Source organism: Saccostrea echinata, unplaced genomic scaffold (genome assembly GCF_033153115.1).
Source record: "Saccostrea echinata isolate AGI-Se365-2 ecotype Australia unplaced genomic scaffold, CSIRO_AGI_Sech_v1 ptg000042l, whole genome shotgun sequence".
Taxonomy (NCBI): Eukaryota; Metazoa; Mollusca; class Bivalvia; order Ostreida; family Ostreidae; genus Saccostrea; species Saccostrea echinata.
This window is the reverse complement of record NW_026889791.1, coordinates 3,817,643-3,827,798: the sequence shown is the minus strand read 5'-3', so window position 1 is coordinate 3,827,798 and position 10,156 is coordinate 3,817,643. Positions and strand designations below refer to the sequence as shown.

Sequence of the window (10,156 nt, the reverse complement as noted above, 5' to 3'; positions counted from 1 at the left end):
CTCCAAATAAATTAATGTTTTCACTCTATTCTTTTTCCATGCAGACATTTGTTAGGTCACCTGAGTCACTCAGGTGACCTTTTGCAATCTGTTTTTGTCCGTTGCCGTTCGTTGGTTGAAACTTTTGAACATTTTCAAATTCTTCTCTGGAACCGTTGAACCAATTTCATCAAATTCATCTTTGGACAAAGGGGGACAAAAATTGTGAATTTCATGATCCCCACCCCCATTGGGCCTGAGGGGGCCAAAACCATTAAAATTAATGCAATTTTCAAAAATCTTCTCTACTCCTAAACATCAAGCATTCAAATTGTTTTCGTGATTATAACATACTATGAGCCCTTTACCTTTGCCTCTTCCAAAATTGTGAATTTAATTTCCCCTGGCTCAGGAGTTCTAGTGTTAAGGTGGGGCTCTATTGATTGTATAGTAAAAATGCATTAATTCTGAAAATCTTCTTCTCTGCTCCTGGGTATTGTTTAAACAAACTAAGTGCATGGTTATGATAAGCAAAGATGCCTCTTCCTAAATTTTGAAATTCATGGCCCCAGGGTCGGGGGTTCTGGTGAAGGGGATGGGGGCTCTATTGATTATATAGTGAAAAAGCATGATTTCTTTGAAAATAGTTTATTTTGCTCCTGGTTATAAAGCAAAGAAAGCAAGTGTATAGTTATGATGAGCAAGAGTGCTTCTATCCAGAATTGTGAGTTTCATGCCCCCTGGGTAAGATACTCTGATGTAAGGGTGGGGTTTTATAAAACAGTGAAAATGCATTATTTATATTTAATAATCCCCTCTGCTTCTTGTGTTGAGCACAAAGGCTCAAAGAGCTAATGCTACGGGCATTTGTGGTTTGTGTGTAAAATTTAGAATATGGGCTATATCTCAAGAACCCCTTGGCCGATTTTTGTCAAATTTGTCAGAGTGTCCTTGACTGAAGGGCTCTCATTTAAACTAAAACAAGGGATGTGACCCTTAAACAAGAGGAGATAACTTGGAAAATAAAACCAAAAGCTAAAAAATCTTCTCAAGAACCATTGGGCAGATTATCACCAAATTTACATACAAGAATAGGATATGTTGTAGATTAAAAGTTGCTCAAGGCATCACCCTGGGGCAAAGGGTGCGGTCTCAAGGTCACTTCAAAGTTGACCAAAAATTATGTTTTGTTTGATAAACTTTGATATTTTGCTTACTATAAGGATTAGGATAGTGAAATCTTGTCAATATTGATGCACCTTAGGACCTCATATCATGTTGACTCAAAAGTAGGTCAGTGACCTCCTTTTTAAATTTTGCAGGCATTCGTTTTCAAATTGATCATCAAACTTTGTCAGTTGATGCATCTTGGGTCCTAGTAGAACGTCAACTGAAAAGTAGGTCACCTTTACCTACTTTTTTGAATTTTCCAAAACATTTAAGGTCATTATTTAAGGTACTGTGAGGATTAGAATCGCCAAACCTTGTAAGTTGATGCATCTTGGAACCTTAAAACACATTTATTTAAAAGTAGGTCACAGTGACCCACTTTTTGAATTTTGCAGACATTGGTTTTCAAATAGTTTCAGAGGAGGGATATTTTGGACACTTCAGGGCCTATTATCATCAAACTTTGTCAGTTGATGCATCATGGGTCTTATGAGAATGTGAACTGAAAAGTAGGTCACTGTGGCCTACTTTTGAAATTTTATGGCTGTATTTAAATATTTCAGGTACTAATTGGCTAAGAATCATCAAACTTTGTCAGTTGATGTATCTTTGGTCCTCAGACTAAGTGTGTCAAAGAATGAATCCTCATAACACTGCTTTCTCGCCCCTTTTAAATGCAGAATTTTACCTTTTCAAATCAGAACGTTGTTATATTTTAGCTTAAGTCTTCAAGCATAGTCTGTAGAGATACTCATAAAAGATTTTTTGGGGAAAGAGACTTTCAATATATACATTATATCGATTAAATAAAATCGTATACTTCACTGTAAAATCCCGGTTTCGCCATTACAGCTAGGTAGGTCATTGTATTATTTGAATGAGAAGGCGGAGCGTCTCTCAAGCGTGCGATTAGTATGAATACATTAGCGTGTGTTCGAAGTGTACTAAGTTTTATGATTAACTGACACCTAAAAAGTCTTTTTCATGCTAGAGACCGACAAAATATAAGCATACATTTTTAATTTGGCTGGCTTAACTTTGATTTCTTTTCTGCTTAACTTACGAGTCATATTTGAAATGATTTAATTACTAGAAAATCGTTAAATTATTTATATATTAAATACACAATGGAATTTGGAAACAGAACGTATAACGAAGGATATACTATTTTTCACACTTTAAAGAAGCCTTTTTTTTTGAAAAAGAAATGATTAATCCATTGAAGCTTATTACGTACATAATTAGAAATTGTTCATACATATATATATATAATTTTGCAAAATCCGAGTGCTACAACAAATACACGTAGGCGGTTGAATTATGATATAAAACTAAACTCGGTGTATAAAAAATAGATAGTTAAGACAGTGAAAATTTAAACGTTAATTAAACGTCAGTATAACGTCAGTATCATCGCTGGTGGATAAAGAAACATCCGTGTCAGTGTACTTTGTACAGTCCAAATTGCATTGCTTCAAAAAATCCTGTTTATTCACGCCAGACAAGTTAATATGATCTTCCTCAATTAGGAATTCATTAATTGTCGTAATCCACTCCTGTATTTTTTGATTTTAACAAACTCTCTCCCTGTAGTAAGATAAGTAATAAATCACTCCGAGGTATTTAACGCCCTTTTTCATTCGACTGATTTTTTTTTTTACTAATATCTAGATCGGACATGTGAAAGGGTCATACAAATGCATGTTCTTGCTTTTAAACATTATGCTTTAAAAATACCTGCGAACATGGACTTTCTTTTACATGAACTAAAAAAAAAAAAAAAAAAATTGTAAAATTTTGTGGTGCCGATGTAAAAAGTTATAGCATTTGCTTCAGAAGAAACCTGAAGCTTCCTTCTATTCAAATTAGGGGTGCTTTTTGTGCAAATGTATTCATCCAGTGACTTTTCATCCGATACACAGGTTTTTTGAGCGCTCCGTACTTCAATTTCTTTCCCTGAAGGTTTCTTCTATTGGAAGTATGCATTTGTGCACTTGTAACAAAAATTTATTTTTCTAAAGATATGATGAATTGGTGTTTTTCAAATAACGGACTTTAAAATTAATGACAGTTTTAACTGAAAAAAATCTTTCATATCTTCCAAGGCAATGAACGGAGCACCGATGTATATTTAGGAACAAGGGCAAATGTATAATATATACCCACAGTAATTTAAATTTTAAAATTCTGGCCTGGAGGTTATAAAATTTTTTGAGTACATACTCCGTTCTCAAACTCATATTCTATTCTCCGATACCATAAACATACTCAAAATTTATATACAACTTAGAGTGGAATTTTGGAGCATGAGTATGGTTTTGGAGTACGGAGTATGAGTTTGAGCACGGAGTGCGTACTCAAAAAGAGTTTTATATCCTCCAAGCCTGTATTTATGAGACACAAGCAGTAAGTGCAAGCTATATGCTACAGGACTGCAATATAAATTGATATATAAACCCCCCCCCCCCCCAAAAAAAATCAAACAAAATCGACTGAAAATATTAACACATCTTAATCATAAAAAAAGTTTTCTCCCAGAATTTTAATTACCCATTTGAAAAATGATTTGACCATCGATAGGTCGCAGACACTAGACACAATGTCGCTTAGGTGTGCTCAAAGCGTGGAAGTGAATAGATTTGAGTCACGTGTTCAGTGCTTTGTTATTCATGAGGTCAAAGACGGGTTGAAATTTGTAAATAAGGTGCCTTTACTATGGAGACAAGCACCAGTGATTTTGCACCTTTTAGGAAAATAACAAATGAGCGCAAGACTGTTTCAATTTCTTTCATGAATGTAAATGACTAGTGTAACTCTTTACATTGACCGTATTTACGACAACTTGAAACATCCATGCGCTCATATAAAAAATGGGCTTGCAAAACGGGGGTGTGGCCTACAGTCTATGTTTGTTTGTTTGTATGTTGTTTAACGTCCCTCTCGAAAATTTTTCACTCATATGGAGACGCCACCACTTGCCGGTGGAGAGCTGCAAATTTTGTCCTATACTCGGCACTTACGGCCATTGAGCAGTGAGGGATCTTTTTCGTGCCAGCACCTTCTGCGACACGGGACCTCGGTTTATACGGTCTCATCCGAAGGACCGGTCTCCACGTCCCGCAGTGGGATTCGAACCCGCGACGTAAGGATCAACTCCTTACTTCGCGACTCTAGAGCAGACGCTCTAACCACTGCGCCACGCGGGCTAAAGTCTATGAGAAATCGATGTAAACAACATACCCCTGCTATATTAATCACATAAATACCTAATTACAGCGCAAGGAAGTAAAAAATGAAATTGAAATTAATAAACTACAATGTTTGATGGAAAGATTGAGGCAAAAATGTTTAGAAAATCTTTAATTTTTTTGTAAATTAATGGGGGGGGGGGGGCAAAATTGGACGTTTAAACGATTCATCCTTTAAAGTGGTCTCTGTGACCTACTTTTAGAATTTTATGGATATATTCAAATACTTAAACACTAATTGGCCTAGAATCGTCAGCCTTTGTCAGTTTATGCATTTTGGGTCCTTGAAGTATTATTAAGATAATAAAAGGTTTAGAATCATCGAACTTAGTCAGATTAGGAATCTTGGGTTATCAGAGTATTCTAACCAAAATGTAGGTCAAATTGACCTACTTTAGGGATTTCAAGGCTTCAACTAAATTATATAGGATACTAAGAGGCTTCAAATAGAAGTGATACATTGTACAATTTATCAGAAGATCCATTCAAGGTCCTTGGGGCTCTTGTTACATGTAGTTAACAACTCTGCATGGTTAACATCTGTCTTTTCTCAGAAAATACAACACAATATATATGCTTTAACTCTTTTTGCATTTCTTTAAAAATTCAGTTTCAGACTTTAATAACATATGCAAAGGTAAATAACAGCAACCCCCCTTCACCGAAAAAGTAAAATGTTGTATTACAAGATGTAAAATGCATATTATCTATAACACAGACAAATAGTACTCTAATTTAATGCTTTCTTGTATCAAGGACCTTTAAAGATATTAAAAACAATACTAAAATGCAAGAATAAAAGTTTTTTTTATACTACACAGTATTTGTCTGAGAAACAAAACAACACTCTATACACATACACAATAAACAAAGAAACATGAGCCACATAGCTCAACTGAGTTACTTTGGTCCTGTTTTCTTCAGAATATTTTAAATCAAAAAAAAATTATTTCTTCATTCTTATGAAAACAATTAGCCCCTGTATAGTTTTTACACTTGGCCAAATGCATCATGATAAGTCTTGGCCCTACTGTTCTTGAAAAGAATATTGTTCAAGATTTTTTTCTTTATTCCCCAGCAAAACTTGGATCCCCCATTATGATTCCACCCTAAGGGTCAAGATTCAAGCGAAGTTAATTTTGCACTACCCTGAGGATGCTCGACTAATCAATTACTATGTAAAACTGACCTTCTATTTTAGTCCCAACATACCCCTTTGTGCTTTGATTTAATGATCAATTTAAAATCTATGCTACATCAAAAAACTTTAAATTCCTGTATATTTCCATGTTGAAGTTAGATCCCCATCTTGGACCTACACTACCCAGGGTTCTCCACATTTGAAAATTTAACCATGGAGGAAGCTGTGCGAAAGCGAAATGTGATTGAAAGCACGAACACGTGTAAGACTCTCTTAACTTCATTAATCAATGATCAATTGTAGCCTACCCATGGTCGCCACAATTTGAAAAATTTAGAATTCACACTATCCTTTGTCATAAACCTTTCATCTATTTGGCCAAGAGGTTCTTCCAAAGATTTTTAAATAATCCCTTCCCCCAACCCATTTTTGCCCTTCTTGATAATCTCCTCTTGGAAGGGGGAACCAGTGGTTCTCAAGAAGAAGTCTGAAATGATTACAGTTTATAGACAAACAGATGCTGCACAATGGATGATCAGAAAAGCTCTCTTGAGCTTACAGCTTAATCTGAGAAGATTAAATTCTATCATTTCTATGTAAAAATAATTCAGTGAAGATCTCTTTCTTTACACATCTCAACATCTGTGTAGGCCAAACAAAAAATACTCTCAATACATGAGCGGTGATTCTGCAACTGGTAGAGGTGTCATTTATTGCCAAGCTCTGAAAAAAAAATTAACTCACTTCAGTGCATATTTCAAAGTTTAGAGCAAGAATTGACTAAAAATATTTCAAAAACGTTTTCTCTTAAAATATTTTGGTCCCCATCTGATTTTAAACTTCAATTTAAACAAAATGTACAGACCTTTGAACTTGGAATTGGTAAACTATACCTGTTTAGCTCTTTTATGGGTGTCCTATCAAGACTGCCCTCTTCTTGATTCAGTTGTTGGTACAAATTAGGTTTTAACCAATATTTGGAGTTGACCTTGACCTAAATGGTGCTTTTTGATCTTCGAATAAGAAGAAACAATACATGATTAGCAATATAAATAGAAACTTCTGTGATTATCATCTTGTAACTTTATATATAAATTAAAAAATTATGAAATTCAATGCAAGTTGTTAACTTCATTACAAACATTATTTGTTATATCTGCTAAGTTCACAATGTGATTTAAAGCCAAGGACAATGAAAATCAATTCGCTGTAAGCATCAATTCATTGTAAGCATGTTCACATTAACCGTGTTTTACTGTACTGACCTTTGGACTTGAAACTGGTGCTTTAATTCATCATCTTTTATCTTGCAAATCCAATACACAGAGTAGTTTCTTTCAAGCTGACATCAGTCTTGGCCTTTGGTCTTTGACCTTGACATTGGAAAACATATATATCTGTATAAGTAATTCCATTATGTATGATTGCTGGTTTCCTTTTTGTTAAAACAATTATAAATTTGAAATGCTTGTAAATGAAGTGTACCACTTTCAGCTGCACATTCCTAATTCTGCAAAATGGTTATCCATACTCATAATCCCCAGTCAGCATGCGTCAATCTAAAATACTATTAATAATTAATACATTTGTAATATACATGCATAAGTCATATATATGTGTATCTGCAAATAATATAAAAGGATACATGTACATGTATATTTAAATTTTCAAGAAACTATATTTTTTTCAATACAAGAAATTGCACAAACATTGTTTGCTACTATAATTATTTTTTTAATTAATATGAATACATGTATTAAAAGCATCTTTTCATAAAAAGACATAATTATAAAATTCAAGATTAATGTATTTGCCCAAAATTACATGAAGTAAAGGAAAACCTACCTACATATCTATCACCAGTCTTGGACAGTTTAATATGTTGATGGTTCAGTACACACAAATCACTAGCTGTTACTTGGTACTAAAAAGAAAAAAAATGTATATATTAAATGATATGTTTAAATTTTAAATTGCAAAAATATAATGCAGTAAGTGTTGTAATTTATCCGTATATAGCAGGATGAAGCCCCCCTTCCAATTTAGCCCCAAAGTTCTATATATTTGAATGAGAGTAAACAAATTTCTTTGGAATGTATTGTAAAACAACTTGATTCTAAATGCAACTAAAATACCATATTTCTTTATGTTCGTAACTGCATAAAAAAATTAAAGAGCCGTTTATTTTAATTGTGTAACAAACGTGTCGATAGACAAATTCGAATTTCCTCGATGAAATCTGCTGAATGTCTTAGATTGTTGGAATATGCTGTTCATACGATTTATTCCAAATAACCACTGCGTAAAATAAATATTTAGAACAGCAAACTAAGCTATTCATAAAGATTTATAATGGAAAAATCACTGAACTTACCTTACTTGCCAGCTGAGATGAACGGGAAGGCTGGAAACCCAATACACATTTTAGCGGTTTTTCAGTGTTAGGGAAGCGCTTACATATTATCATACTAAAGCGAATCATGACTGTGCTTGGAAGTCATACATCCTGGCGCAATGCAATCATGACTTCAAATCTTGACTGCGTTTGAAGAAATACATCATGACTTGTCCAGGATTGACGCTTGAATAAATCATGACTGCGTTTGGAAGTCATACATCCTGGCGCAAGGCCAGGATTGACGCTTGAAGAAATCTTGGCTGCGTTTGAAGAAATACATCCTGACTTGGCCAGGATTGACGCTTGAAGAAATCTTGGCTGCGTTTGGAAGTAATATATCCTGGCGCAATGCAATCCTGGCCGACCAAGATAGGATGGGCATATGTTGTCAATCCTGACTTGGTCAACATTGAATCATGACCCGGCCAAGATAGGATGACCATGTTATCAATCCTGACTTGGTCAAGATTAAATCATGACCTGGTCAAGATAGGGTGGTCATGTTATCTTGACTTGGCCAGGATGGGATGGTCATGTTATCAATCCTGACTTGGTCAAGATAGCATGGCCATGTTATAAATCTTGACTTGGCCAAGATAGGATGGCCATGTTATATGATGACCGGCCAAGATAGGATGGCCATGTTATCAATCCTGACTTGGCCAAGATAGCATGGCCATGTTATATGATAACCGGCCAAGATAGGATGGCCATGTTATCAATCCTGACTTGGCCAAGATAGCATGGCCATGTTATAAATCTTGACTTGGCCAAGATAGGTTGGTCATGTTATATGATGACCACGGCTAAGATAGGATGGCCATGTTATCAATCCTGACTTGGCCAAGATAGCATGGCCATGTTATAAATCTTGACTTGCCCAAGATAGGTTGGTCATGTTATCAATCCTGACTTGGTCAAGATGATAAAAATCATGGCTTGGTCATGTTTGAAATCTTGACATGGTCATGATTAATATCCTGACCGGCCAGGATTGATTTACAATGGAACATATAGAACATGACATGGGGGTCCCCTATGGCTTTCCATATGGTCATGTTATCTTGACTTGGCCAGGATGGGATGGTCATGTTATCAATCCTGACTTGGTCAAGATAGCATGGCCATGTTATAAATCTTGACTTGGCCAAGATAGGATGGCCATGTTATATGATGACCGGCCAAGATAGGATGGCCATGTTATCAATCCTGACTTGGCCAAGATAGCATGGCCATGTTATATGATAACCGGCCAAGATAGGATGGCCATGTTATCAATCCTGACTTGGCCAAGATAGCATGGCCATGTTATAAATCTTGACTTGGCCAAGATAGAATGGCCATGTTATCAATCCTGACTTGGTCAAGATGATAAAAATCATGGCTTGGTCATGTTTGAAATCTTGACATGGTCATGATTAATATCCTGACCGGCCAGGATTGATTTACAATGAAATATATAGAACATGACATGGGGGTCCCCTATGGCTTTCCATATGACTTGGCCAGGATTGACGCTTGAAGAAATCTTGACTGCGTTTGGAAGTAATATATCCTGGCGCAATGCAATCCTGGCTGACCAAGATAGGATGGTCATATGTTGTCAATCCTGACTTGGTCAACATTGAATCATGACCTGGCCAAGATAGGATGACCATGTTATCAATCCTGACTTGGTCAAGATTAAATCATGCCCCGGCCAAGATAGGTTAGTCATGTTATCTTGACTTGGCCAGGATAGGATGGTCATGTTGGTCAAGATATTATGGCCATGTTATAAATTAATCTTGACTTGGCCAAGATAGGATGGCCATGTAATATGATGACCGCGGCCAAGATAGGATGGCCATGTTATCAATCCTGACTTGGCCAAGATGACCGGCCAAGATAGGATGGCCATGTTATCAATCCTGACTTGGCCAAGATAGCATGGCCATGTTATAAATCTTGACTTGGCCAAGATAGGATGGCCATGTTATATGATGACCGCGGCCAAGATAGGATGGCCATGTTATCAATCCTGACTTGGCCAAGATAGCATGGCCATGTTATAAATCTTGACTTGGCCAAGATAGGTTGGTCATGTTATATGATAACCACGGCCAAGATAGGATGGCCATGTTATCAATCCTGACTTGGCCAAGATAGCATGGCCATGTTATAAATCTTGACTTGCCCAAGATAGGTTGGTCATGTTATCAATCCTGACTTGGTCAAGAT

The 10,156-nt window shown here is 35.9% G+C and overlaps 1 long non-coding RNA gene across 2 annotated transcripts; it reads right to left on the bottom strand.

Moving 5' to 3' along the window:
* Positions 1–5,057: 5,057 nt before the first annotated feature.
* LOC133201081 (uncharacterized) lies at positions 5,058–8,606 on the bottom strand. Of its 2 annotated transcripts, none has more exons than XR_009723031.1 (6): positions 7,913–8,606; positions 7,384–7,462; positions 7,024–7,097; positions 6,804–6,911; positions 6,404–6,551; positions 5,058–6,261 (listed from the first exon to the last, which is right to left on the bottom strand). It is a non-coding gene; the product is annotated as an uncharacterized LOC133201081 (long non-coding RNA). The 2 variants fall into 2 exon arrangements; XR_009723030.1 differs by having other exon boundaries at positions 6,432–6,551.
* Positions 8,607–10,156: the final 1,550 nt, after the last annotated feature.